This window comes from Dipteris shenzhenensis, chromosome 26 (assembly GCF_047967505.1).
Source record: "Dipteris shenzhenensis isolate YYH24624 ecotype China chromosome 26, Dip_SZ_1.0, whole genome shotgun sequence".
NCBI classification, from domain to species: domain Eukaryota; kingdom Viridiplantae; phylum Streptophyta; class Polypodiopsida; order Gleicheniales; family Dipteridaceae; genus Dipteris; species Dipteris shenzhenensis.
Window position 1 is genome coordinate 30,717,296 of NC_141621.1, and position 13,543 is coordinate 30,730,838.

The following is a 13,543-nucleotide window of genomic DNA, read 5'->3' on the forward strand; positions in this document are numbered from 1 at the left end:
TTGACACATTGTTCTAGCTTGAAATGTAAACTTTGGCAATTTAAATTTACAGTTGTTAATTATCAAACAAGGAAACATGCTCAAGTAGTAAAACAAGCAGGATGATTTGAAACTTTTGTACCTGAGAGTTTTTAACAAGTTTTTGTTCACATTTTAAAAGGAATAGATATACTAGTTTTCCTTATCAATATTGAGAAGACAAAAGTCTCCCTGAGGATGCATCCCATGATATTTGACCCTAGGATGTAGTTCAAAAAATGTAGGGTAACGGTTAGTCCCCTAGTGTACTAACACAAGCCACACACTAACCTATATAGACCATGTGATCTAGGGATGTCTTGATCTAAGATATGGTAATATAGTGCTATAACAAACTAGTAAAGCTTTCCATAGCTTATTCTTTAATATTGTAACCATTGGTGAATTTCATATTTTGTTAGAATTTTTGTTTCAAAATTTGGCAAAATATTCTCAAGCATTCAAAAAATTTTCACCAAACTTAAAAAAGAAATAATACTAGAAGCTACCACTTTTTATCATTCATAGGACACAATCCATGAACTAGGTAACATTCATTATGTTGTACAAATTGTTTGAGGATAACGATTTGACTTTTACAAGCATTCTAATAGTGAAATTCTAGATCATGTCAAAAGACTGATGTGTTGCTAAGGCTATATTACACAAATATGCATCAATTAGATGAATTAATTTTCATAAGCATTCTTCCACGAGAATCACAAACCATTGCCAAAGATTGTAGTGCTTCTAAGGCTAGATTTCCCAAATACACTTCAATGAGATGAATTGGTTTTCACAAGCATTCTGGCAAAGGAACTATAGACGATATCGAAAGGATGGAGTGCTTCAAAGGCTAGATTGTAGAGATAGAATTCAACGAGATGAATTCATTTTCACAAGCACAAGGGAATTATAGACATGTCAAAAGAGTGGAGTGCTCTTGATAGATTGCACAAGTGCACTTCAATTATATGAATTGACTTTCACAAGAATTCCCTCGTGGGAATTGTAGGCCATGTCAGTGGACTAGAGTGCTCCTAAGGCTAGATTTCAGGGTAAAGAATAAGAAGGGAACATAGTTATGGTAGTGTAGGTCATTGGGAAAAGATTTTAGGAACATAGATTTGGAACAATATGTCATTCAATATAAAGTTACAAATATTAGACCATGCTGCCATTTTCAAGGATTCAATGGGTATACAAGTTTTTATAAGCTCAAATTTCAAAAACCTTATAGATAGGTTTAAATAACTTGTGTTGATCGATTTAAGTACTAGGAGGGCTGAATTTGGAGCTTGTATGAAAGAATTATGTCAATTTTTTGGCATTTTATCAAATTTAACGCGATAAATATTTTTGGAGCTTATATGAGAAAATTATGTTAATTTTTTTACTTTTTTATCAAATTTAAAGAGATAAATATAAGCCGAGGAAACTTGGAAAGGCCCTGGATTCACCATAGGTCTAATATATGCCCCTATTTTTCTCCTTTTTTAAACCTTTGCTAGATCATAGAAATCACTTTAATAAGATGAGTTGTTACATTCTTAAATTTATGCCACCTTGCACACTCCCTTTCATACAATACATGTGAGCTACTTACTATGTGAGCTTGGTAATTAACCTAGTAGTCGTGATCATGGCTACAGTTCAACACCCCCCTTACACATAGCTAATCAATCAAAATTTGAGCCGCATAGTTGTGTCTAATGCATGCCAACTAGCTACTTACTCTACAAGAAAGCCCAGTGGTTCATTATACTTAAATTGGTGCCACCCTTGTAGAATCCCTTGCACTCAGCCATCTTACTCCCTAGCACACTCCCTTGCAGTATACTCCCTTACACTCAGCCATCTTGCAACTTCGATCCCCTTAGTCTCACAATGGATCCCTTAGGGTACAACAAGTTCCAAGACTTTCCACCCAACCACTTCTCCCCAAAGGATCCCTCTGGCTTTCCATCCATCCCCTCCTTCCCAATGAATCACTCGAGCTCGCCATCTAGCTGCTCCCATCTTGAAATCATGAGACATGATCCCATCCAACTTCCCTCCAATCTTGAAATGGTGAGACAAAGTCCCATCCAGCTTCATATTCCCAATCTGGGCTCTCTTATCAATGCCACCAACATGACAAAAGAAGTGAATGTGAAGGAGGGATATATGTCTATCATACTCAAAAGTTTATATTAATGCAAGGATGATTGAAAAGGTGCTCAACATCCTTGGAGGGAGTTTGCAAGGTTGTTACTTTGAGAAGGCATGGAATAAAAAGGACCTTTTAGATTTATTCCCCAAATCTCAGATTAGTTGAGATGGTGGATTCAAGGCTTTGAGGTTTCCAGCAAATGTTTAGGCTTTTTTGAAGGAGAAAAGGCATTTCTTTCCTAACACAAGAGTAGAGAAATTGAATGGACATCCTGTGTCTTTCTCAAGGGAGATCTCCAAGAGCATGCTAAACAACTTGAAGAAGGTGAAGGATGGAAAATCCTTGAAATTGACATCTGAGCTAGTGTTACAACACCTAGTAGAGGAGGAAAAAGAAAAGGCTATGCAAGCACAATAGCAAGCTGAGGCCATTGAGGACCAAGAAAGAGAAGCTTTAAAAATGGTTGAGAAGGAAAGGGAGGGGAGAGAAGTTGCAAAGAGGCAGGTCAACACCTTGAAGGCACTAGAATGGATGAGAACCAATTAGAGGCCGATCGAGAAAAAAGGCCTACGCTAAAGTTACTGAAGAATTTCAAGACGTTGAACTAGAGATAATAGAATCAAATAGAGCTTTTACCATTAGTGAGAGCAAAATGGAGGAGTTGAAGGAGAACATCTGCGCTCTCAATATGAGGTAGGAAGACATCAAGAAACAACTTGCCCATATACAAGGTGAGATTGTGCTATTGACAGCCACATTAACTCCTGATCATGTAGCACTCATCATTGTCCAAAGCCTCTTTTAAAAAATCCTGAGCTATTACTGTAAGGTCAGTGCTAGTTTCATTGCGATCCTGCAATATGGTTAAACCAATATGGTTAAACCAGAGGAATATCCTCTTATGATGTGCAAGGCCATATGAACATGCACACTCTACCGTGGGCACATTATAGATGAGTGATAGATCCGATAGCCCTAGTGTGGCCACCCTATGCATGTGTTTTACTTTGGGGTGTTTGTGCATGCAACTTGTGTATGCAAAGATTGTCATATGCCAATGCTTAATACATTGAGTTTAGACCAATTGTCCCTACCTATTAGAACTATCTATCCAAAGAAAGCATAGGTGTCGCATGCATTGGCCACAAAAGAAAGGCTCCCTTTAATGAAGGGAAGATACAACCCCCTAATGAAAGGAAGAAGGAGCCCTTGTTTGATCAAGGGAAGATATAGCCCCCTAATGAAAGGAAGAAAATCCCATTGATGAAGGAAAAAAACAACATCAAAGAAGAGGCCCTTGCTTGATGAAGGGAAGGTACAGACCCCTAGTGAAAGGAAGAAGAAGCTCATTGATGATGAAAGAAGAAGCCCATTGATGAAGGGTTCTTCCCATTAGCTTCGAGCCATCCTCATGGTTTTACAGTACATTTTGAGATGCATGTTTTATTTTCATTACTTTTAATGAAACCACTTTGTTAGAGTTCTTGTATTTTTAAGATCTTCTAGACCAATTTTTAGCACTTTTGAACACATTTCTAGCACTGTTTAACTAGTTTGTAGCACTATTTTAGCACTATTTGACCACAATAAGTCTATGATTTAGCGGATAAGCATAATTCCAACTGGGGCGGTGGATTTAAAATTAACATAAATATTAATTTCAAACACGTTGTTCCCAACCCCACTAGTCTAGTCTTAAACATTAAATTAAACATGTTGTTCCAACCATTCGACTGGTTTTAAAATATTAATTAAACTATAGCAAGTTCCAACCACTCGAGCTGGTTCAAACATTGGCTAGATGTATGATAAGACCATAAATTATTAAACTATAAAAAAATGCATCTAACAACCACTGGTTTTAAACTATTAATTACACTCTCATTTCACTAGAACAACATGCTATTCCAACCATTGGGTTGGTTTAAATAACAAGTTTGTTTTAAACCTGTGATGGCACGCTAAGAATATAAGTTAGAAAAAATGTAATTGCATCAACCACCAAAGCTGGTAAGGTAACAAAGAAAATCAATTAGACTATAACAAATCATAATAGATGGTGGTTGTTTACTTCTGGCAAACTGTGAATGTAGCTTGTTAATATGGCCCTTGTCCCTAAAGGGGACCCCTCAAGGCTATATTGACTTTGGCCCTGTGTGAAATATAGCAGTGACATCATATGATGCAAAATATATACAAAGCTCATTACAGTTTTGTATATATTAACAATCTTGTATTCATAAGACCTACTGCAACCACCATGCTAGCTGGTGATGCAAAATACATGGCACTGCACGCGACCATTACAATGGCTAAAATTATTGTAGGCATTGTTGCCCATGTCAACCACCACGATGGTCGAGCGCACCAACCAAATGCATACAAAAGAATTTTTGAAGCCCTCAAATTAAGGCCAATCCTAACAAGACCAAAAGACCTTAAAGGTAATCCTAAAGCTTCACTGGAATTGGTAAATATCAGGATGTTTCAAATAAGACGAGCAAGTATTCATAAGATTGAAATTCATAACAAGGTTGTATATATTAACAAGCTTATATCACAAAAGGTGTTTTGTTGATAAAATTGCATCATTCATAAGACCAAGATTCATAATAATTTTGTATGTATTAACAAGCTTATATTACAATGTGTTATGTTGATACAAGTATGCTCAGTGAATCTTCTACTGAAACCCTAACAGTCGCTTCTGAACCTCGACGAAGGAGCAGGGTGGGTCCGTCCTGCTGCCCAAGTCATAAAATGCACAGCTTGCCTTGGCTCACAATCTTGCAACATTAAACTAGTCGTATCCATGATCAAAGGAGTTGCAAGTTAAGGAGACAAGAAAAATGGATCCTGCTAGGCACCAGTGGGCTACCTAATCACATGAGGCAGTAAGCACCATAGCCATGACCAAAAAAGTTGCAAGATGAGAAACCAACAGACAAGTCCCATTTATGCACGGGCGTCATACTATGACAAACGGGCTAAAATGTTAGATGGTGAAATTAGTTACCATAGCAAGTGCAACAACATCAAGAAGAATGACTAGTTACTCCCTCTTTTCCATGACCCATCATCTCTTCTTCTCCGAAACACTAAGGATGATGAGGTCAAAGCCTTCAACTATGGCAAAAGCAAGAGGCATGAAAGCTCAACCTTCAAGCAGTCACTGTTGCAAGTGCCATCAACAATAGGACAAAAGACACTGAGATTCTTTTAGGCGGGACATGAAAGTTGGTAGCTAGATTAGTATAAAAGGTTATTCTTATATGGAGTGTAGCCTGAGCACTATTGTAATCTAGCCATTCGGCTCCATGTAACTGAAGCTCTCTCTCTCTCTCTCTCTCTCTCTCTCTCTCTCTCTCTCTATGAAATTCTGGGAAAGAATCCCTATGTTTCTTTCCAAGACAACATGATTTACAAGCTTTCTTGACTTTATTAGTCACATGTGATAGTCCATACAATCATCAACTCCCTATGTAGCTTCACCAAACTTTAAAATTAACATGTCCAAATATTATGTGCCAAAGTTTAGTTTGATCAAATCTGACTAATAGCAACAAAATCATGCATGCAACTAGCACATAAAACATACTATGTTATATATTTGAGGTCACCATCAGGTAACCAATTGGAATATCATAGGTTCTCTCTATTACAAGCTTCTAACAATTCCCATAAGTCACATTGGGATCTTTCAATTGAATGTATGTACCAAGTAAGACTAAACCCTCTTAAGTATCATACGACAAGAGGAACTTGAATCCACCAACCATGACTTAGCACTTGAAAAAAACTATGAATCCTCCTTTTAATTTGAAGAAGAAGAGAACCTAGGCATATCAATGGCATGCCCCTTAGGGCAAGTCCAGTAAGTAACCTCAAGAAATACTAGAAACAATTCTTATCATTTTTAATAGGTCCATGAGATTCATCGTCAGCATACCCCTGGCTCTACATCTACCTCTACTAATAGGTGCATTGGCATTGCTTCCTCTTCGGCTATCTTTGCCTCTACCTATAAAGGTTACTTCACCCATGTAAGGCTTCAACTCGATGACATGGATTACTGCAATAAAATCATGGCTTTCTTTTCTTTGCATCACTTTTTGGTGATTGCACCTAGTATTTTCCTTTAGCAATTAAAGCATTGTCTTCTATGGCATTTTCAAGATTGGCACTCACTTGCTCCCTATGTTCTTCCTAAAGAAGATAACCAATTAGTTGTTCCCTTGCAGTAAGACTTGACACATATCATTGAAATGAATGATCCCTCCCATTTAAAAAGGAATGATTAAGTCTAAATCTTCAAATTTCTCCTTCACCTTAGTATCATGTGTTTAATACAACTTGGGGGTATAAATCCTAATTTTCATTTTAGTCACATAAAAATCCTACAAAGCCTTCCAACCCTTTGAAGTAGCTTTACATTACCCTCTCTTTCAAAAATATGACTCAATATGTAGAAGAACACGAAATAATTTGGTTCACTGTATGAATGCAAGAAAATAATTTATTGGGTTCCATATCTTGGGAAGAAGGGACTTTCTTAGTTAGCATGAAAGAAATGATATTTAGAGTGCTCAACACCGAGTGGAAAATATCTAACTGCAAGCAATGGTGGAATAATGGAGTAATAGATTTGGAAGAATCTGGAGTTGGTCTATTCTAAAAAAAATGTCTGCTCTTCTTTAGTTAATACTATATAAAGCAGTGTGGATTAACTCTAGAAGGAAGAGTATTGGTAAGGGAGATGGCAAACATGAAAGGTGATCTGGTCACAGAGCGGATAACTTTCACTTGTTTGTGGCTTGTCTCAATGCAAGAGGGTATGGAAGGCAACATAGATACACCTAGGAGAACCAATAAATTGTAAGAGAGTTTTACTTGGGAAACCTACATAGGTTAAATGGCAACTATGGGCTTCATAGAAGCTCATGTTTTGGTTTATTAGAAACTATTTTCATTTTAATTATAAGTTTTGATGCTGATTTTTTGTCCTTGAATTGGTTTAATAAGAAAAGAGTAGAATTCAGAAAGTTGCAATGACTTATAATGAAGCACATGACAATTGCTTAAAAAATTAGATGAACATGAAGCTTAGTAACAAGTAAATAGTTCCCATGTTGAGAAACAGAAGAGACTGGACACTTCTTGAAGGATCATCTAGTGTTTTGGGTTTACTTATTGACAAGGAGAGGAGACAAACCCCCCTAGTATACCTATTGTATCTAGATGTATCCAGTGTTATGCACTACTAGAGATGTTTATGTTGAGGATTCATCTCAACATCATGCAGTATCATATGTGCATAGCACCAACACATAGAGTGCTAAAAAGTCACAAGGGTTGGAAACCCTAATCCTAACCCTAAAGGGTTTTGTATATATTTATTATTTTCAACTAATATAGTGTACAGCTAGTCATTTGTGGTGTCATGTGTTCTCTCTAGTTGTTCCCTCTCTACTCATCTCCACTCTTCTCCTCTCCCACTTCATATTTGCTCATGGTATCAAAGCATGGTTACGCCTTTCGCTGAGGCAACATCCTTGTTGAAATTGTGAGAGAGATTGAGATTGAGAGCTTATCTTCTATCATTCCATTAGTGAGAGATATTTCTATCATTTCCAATTTTTCATTCATTTTCTCTTGAGAGATTTCTTTGAGAGAGAGTTAGTGGTCCTAAGGGAGAGAAAGAAAGAAAAGAAAATGAGAGAAAGAAATTTGTCTATTGCATATCGAGAGAGACACACATCATCATTGCCACATCACCCTTTTGGTCGCTCCACCTTGATCAAGGTGTATCTCTTGTTCCAAGATGAATTTGAGGGTACTCCAAAAAGGATAATCAATCAATTTTTTTGAGATCTACGCACTTGTTACATCATACACAGGTTTTGACACTTACATCACATACCTTTTAGCCTCGACACCAAATCCACTTCTTTAACATATTGAAGCCTCTTCGTCAATGCATCTGACCCCAACACCTAAAAGGAACACAGGAAAATAAACTATTTCTTGATTTTCATCACTCAACGGTTGGTCTAGCATAGATTAGTTTACCATAGGATAGACGTTTGAATTTTTCCAAGAAGCCAATCAAATCCATGCCCAAAAATTCCCGACTGGTTTCTACTCAGAGTCAGTCCCTTTGCACACATGTGATTTCACATCATAACATTTTCCTAAAACCCTACCGTCTACAGATCAATGAGTATATTTTAGATTTTTCAAAGGTATTGGCAGATTGTTCAGTTGGGAGATTGCACATGATTTCATTTTGCCCTCACATGCCGTCATAGTAAAGACTTATTGGCTATTTTCAATACTTATACATGCTGTTTGAGCCTTGTAAAGCCTCTCGACTACTCTCAACATCATTTGCCACATAAGCCTTGTAATAGATTGGATATATATTACAATTCTAGCTTCACCAACAATTTTAATTGCTGATACAGATAGTGTTTTTCACACACTTTTTGAGTACTATTTTGCATCATGTCTACCACTAGCAACCTCAATTTGGAGGCATCTGCTAAGCTGGACAACTCCAATTATAGTACATGGAAGTATCAAATGGAGACAATTCTTGTACTTCAAGTCAATTAAATTATGTAGATGGGTCTACACCAAGACCATCTAGTGAACCAACAACATCTCCCGCCATTGCCTGAACATAAACGGAAGGGTCTACACCTGCACCAATTGGGTCTACACTTGCACTAGATCTTGCCATTGCCTGAGCGTAGGCATATTGGGACAAGGAAGACAAGTATGCATATCATTTGGTCAAACAGAACGTGCAAGATGTCATGCTTGGACAATTCAATATAGTCAAGACATCAAAAGAAGTATGGATACGTTTGCAACTCTTTATGAGTGTTAGAACGCTTCCAGGATTCTAACACTCAGAAACTAGATCAACTAGAGTTTCTGCAACATCAATGAGTGGTCATGCTTATGTACTCAAGAATAAGGATTACAACAATCAACTTGCAGCAGTAGGAGAGACTTTGAAACACGGTTCCATCCTGAATGGACTAGGAGATGGATACAAGACTCTAAAGTATTGCCATTCAAAGGCAAATTCCAACCGTGGAAGAGATACAATCAGTGTTACTTGGTGAGGAACTCAGGACGTAGGCCATTCAAGCAAGGAAAGTTATAATAAAAATTATATTTCTGATATATATCTTGCTTTGGACATTATTATTGTAGTCGAGTGTGACTATGGCAGAGTACTCCATAGGAGCGCACCGGACGTGACGGGGGTCCTAGTGGATACTTTATGTGGTTAGTTGGGGACGCCTGACTAGCTGTGTTTTGCCATGCTAGATGGTCGGTATTGTGGGTGATTCCATTTTAATACTGATGTCACTAGTGTTATTAGTGTTGTGCTTGATTATTGTGCTTTGTGCGCGGTTATGTTGGGATCGGTTGATTCAGTGATTCGTTCAATCGATTGTTAATAACTAATGTAATTGGCGGCTTGAGTACAGGTGATGGAACTCATAATGAGGATTGGAGTAAGTGCGAGGGTACTGATCGAGGTGTCGCAAGTGCGAGGGTACTGATCGAGGTGTCGCATAGCGCATTATATATGGCCATGGGCCAATTTTGTATTTGTTTTATTATTGCAAGTTTGAACAATATATTTTGTAGTGGACATATTTCATTTTAGGCCCTAAGATGGCTATGTAAAGCAAATCCCTCATTTTTGGATGAGGGGGATAATTTTGGCTCCTTGGTGCTTTTATGAAATATCATAAATACTCTAGATGAGGAAGCGTGAGCCACTCATCTAGGGGGGAGATTGTGCCCAGTCTGCTGTCGCTCTCGTGCTGTGATTGTGCTCTTCTTCTCCAATTGATTAAGTGGTCAATTTGTGTGTTGAAAAGATTACCTTTTGGTTTCAGTGGTATTAGAGCCTTGGTGACGCTCTTGTGAAGGAGGAAGGCTACCTCATGGTTCGTGTGAGAAGAAAAAGACACCTTGGAGAAAGAAGTTTTGTGGAGATTCCTAGAGGACAAGTTCATTTCTGTGCAGAATCAGAGCTCGTGGGGAAAGAAACTCAAAAAAAAAAAAAAAGATTGGCTGCGCATGTGTTTTGAAGGACAACAAAGCGTCGTCTGTGGTGCCTTGAATCAAAATTTTCAAGGAGCTCGAAAGCTCTACTAAAGGCTAAGGACTTCAACTTTTTCTTTGCCCACATGCCGTGTCAACTTGCATGCCTTGTTCCTTGCGCTTGTGACAGTCGCCTGCAGTCTGCAACAACTAAGGAGCCTAGAGTCCTCTACTCTAGAGTCTACGGCTGAGCGGCTCTATATCGAGCCCCACTGCCCCAACATCAAGGCAGTATCTGGCGCTCTGCCATCACGGACAGCAAACAGCAACGCGCAGCCATGCAGAGGCTATCCGAGCCTCTATCTCTACACCTTAGATATCTGTCAACGCGGTGCAGTCCTGAAGTATTCATAACTCCGCCATTTTATTTTTGGGAGAAGCAGCTTTACAGCGCATTCGCATGACGCCAGAGGCTATCTGAGCCTTTATTATTTGTTGGCAGTCCCCTAGAGACCTTGGTAGTCTCTTTTCTTCCTGCGCGACCCCGTTCGCAGGACCTGCAGCCGCCTGCAGGATTTTTGGCTTGCATGCCATCTCGAATTCCAGCCCTTGAGACCCGCGCTACCCTGCATCGCTTTCATAGCCTTGTATTAAAAGAAAAAGAGAGCTTTGAGTCCAGCTTGCAATCAAGCAGCCATCGCACGTCACCTCAGTAGATTTTTGGCTTAAATACTCTTGGACTCTAAATTCTGAACAGAAGTATAGTGAAGTAGGGACTCTACCCATTGCATGACGCACTGAGATTTGAAGGCTTGTTGAAGACAACGTATCAAGTCCAAGGATGCTTTGACTATACATAAGGTTCAAAAGGCCCTTTAAAGAGGTTTTTTTTTTTTTAAGAAAAAGAAGAAGAGAAAAATTCAACAAGCTACAGGGCTCCTATTAGCAATCGGAGCTCAACAAGGCAAAGATCAATACCAATTCTGAACGCTTGAATTAGGAAGGCGATTGGAACCACGAATCACCGAGCAATTAATTGGAGATCAGTCGAGCGCGGAGACGACTATGAGCGACATCATTGGTCATATATCTCCCACTCTAGTTCTTCTTTCCTCCAATCAAAGAGCGAGATAAGTGATTTCTTTGCTTTATATTTCATACACTTAGTATCTTTATCTTTCTCCGCTCTGCTTTATTTGTACTTATCGCATTATCATGGCACATTAGCCACAGCCACCCACGCTCCAAGAGCAACTAGATGCACTTCAGGCACAGTTGGCCAATGAGTGTGAGCATAGGGAGAGATTGGAAAAGAAAATCAATGGTAAGAAAAGGAAGAGACATTCATCTGATGATGAGTCATCCGACGATGATTCCGACGATGATACTATTATCAAGACAGTCAAAGCCACACTAAGAGCACAAAATTCGAGAAAGGAAAGCAAGATAAGTAGAAAAGCTTTCTCATTTCAAAATTTCGATGGAAAGAAAGAAGCACGCATTGTCTTGTCTTGGATCAGTCAGCTAGATGATTATTTTTCAGGGGAGAAATTCTTTGAAAAAGACAAGATAAAATGTGCTGCAAAACATTTAGTAGAGAGTGATGCACTTTGGTGGAACATCACTAAGCATAGTAAAAGGTGACCAAAATCTTGGAAGTGTTTTCAAAAGCTCATCAAGAGAGATTTTCTTCCCTCACATTTCAAAGCAAAAGCTAGACAACAGTGGGATACTTTCAGGCAATTCGATAAGGAAACAATCTCCGCATACACTGATAGGTTTTGGTAAACGTTGATCCAATTACAGTCCTTAGAGAAAGTTAATGAGCGAGATCAACGCAGAAAGTATGTGGCAGGTCTAAAGTCTAAGTTGAGAGCCGAGATTAACATGTTTCATCCTCGCTCACTGAGCTCTGCAATTTCTCTTGCAATGAATTGTGAAAGGAAGAATGGGATCCCAAAAGAAGGGAAAGATTCAGAACGGCATGTACCTTTCCATAAGAAAAAGAGATTTGATAAAAAGCCTTTCTTTAAATCTAAAAATGGTTTTGCTCCACAGAAGGCAGATTCTTCTTCAAAGCCGAACAGTGGAAATTTTCCAAAGAAAGAAATAAGGTGTTTCAAGTGCAACAAGGTGGGACACATAGCCACTGAGTGTCCTGAAAGAAAGAAGACCCCGAGAGCGAAAGTGCACATGATTGACGACAAAGCAGCCAAGCAAGAAGGAGGTAAGTATAATTGTCATGCTCTTCTAAAAATGAAAGGTTTCATTAATGACAAAGAGGTTGTTATTTTGTAAGATGATGGTAGTACTCATGATTTCATTTCGGAAAGAACCTTAGCAAAGCTAAACCTAGAGTCTTTCCCATCTAACTATAAGGTCAAAGCTGCTTTTACCAAAACAAAGTACAATTGTACTAGAGAAGTCAAGAATCTTGAAATCTCAATCAAACCTTACAAGGATACACGAGACTTTCTAGTGGCACCCCTACAGGGAGTGGACATCATCTTAGGAATGCCATGGAGGCATCAATACAATCCTAAGATAGACTACGATTCACATCAGATGTGGTAGTACTCATGATTTCATTTCGGAAAGAACCTTAGCAAAGCTAAACCTAGAGTCTTTCCCATCTAACTATAAGGTCAAAGCTGCTTTTACCAAAACAAAGTACAATTGTACTAGAGAAGTCAAGAATCTTGATATCTCAATCAAACCTTACAAGGATACACGAGACTTTCTAGTGGCACCCCTATAGGGAGTGGACATCATCTTAGGAATCCCATGGAGGCATCAATACAATCCTAAGATAGACTACGATTCACATCAGATGTGGATTGAGGAGGACAGACAAGAAATATGTCTAAAAAGCTCAATGAAACCTAAGATCAGTCCTTTACTCAACCACACACAAGCCAAAAGAGCAATTAGGAAATGTGAGAAGACATATTTGATTTTGGTGAATACGGTAACGGCTACTCAGCCAAACACTAAGCCTACACACCAAAAGTTTCTTTCTCAATTTTCTGATTGTTTCTTAGAGGATTTATCGCCTGGACTACCATGTTCTCGACCTGAAGATCATAGGATAGAAATCCTACTGGGCAATACTGTGCCTTGCAAAGCTCCTTATAGAGTCAATCAGCTAGAATAAAAGGAAATTCAAAAGCAAGTGGAGGAGCTGATAGAGAGAGGATTGATAAGACCCAGCAATTCACCTTATGGAGCACCTGTCTTATTCATCAAAAAGAAAAATAGAACTTATCGAATGTGCATAGACTATCATGCACTAAACAAAACACA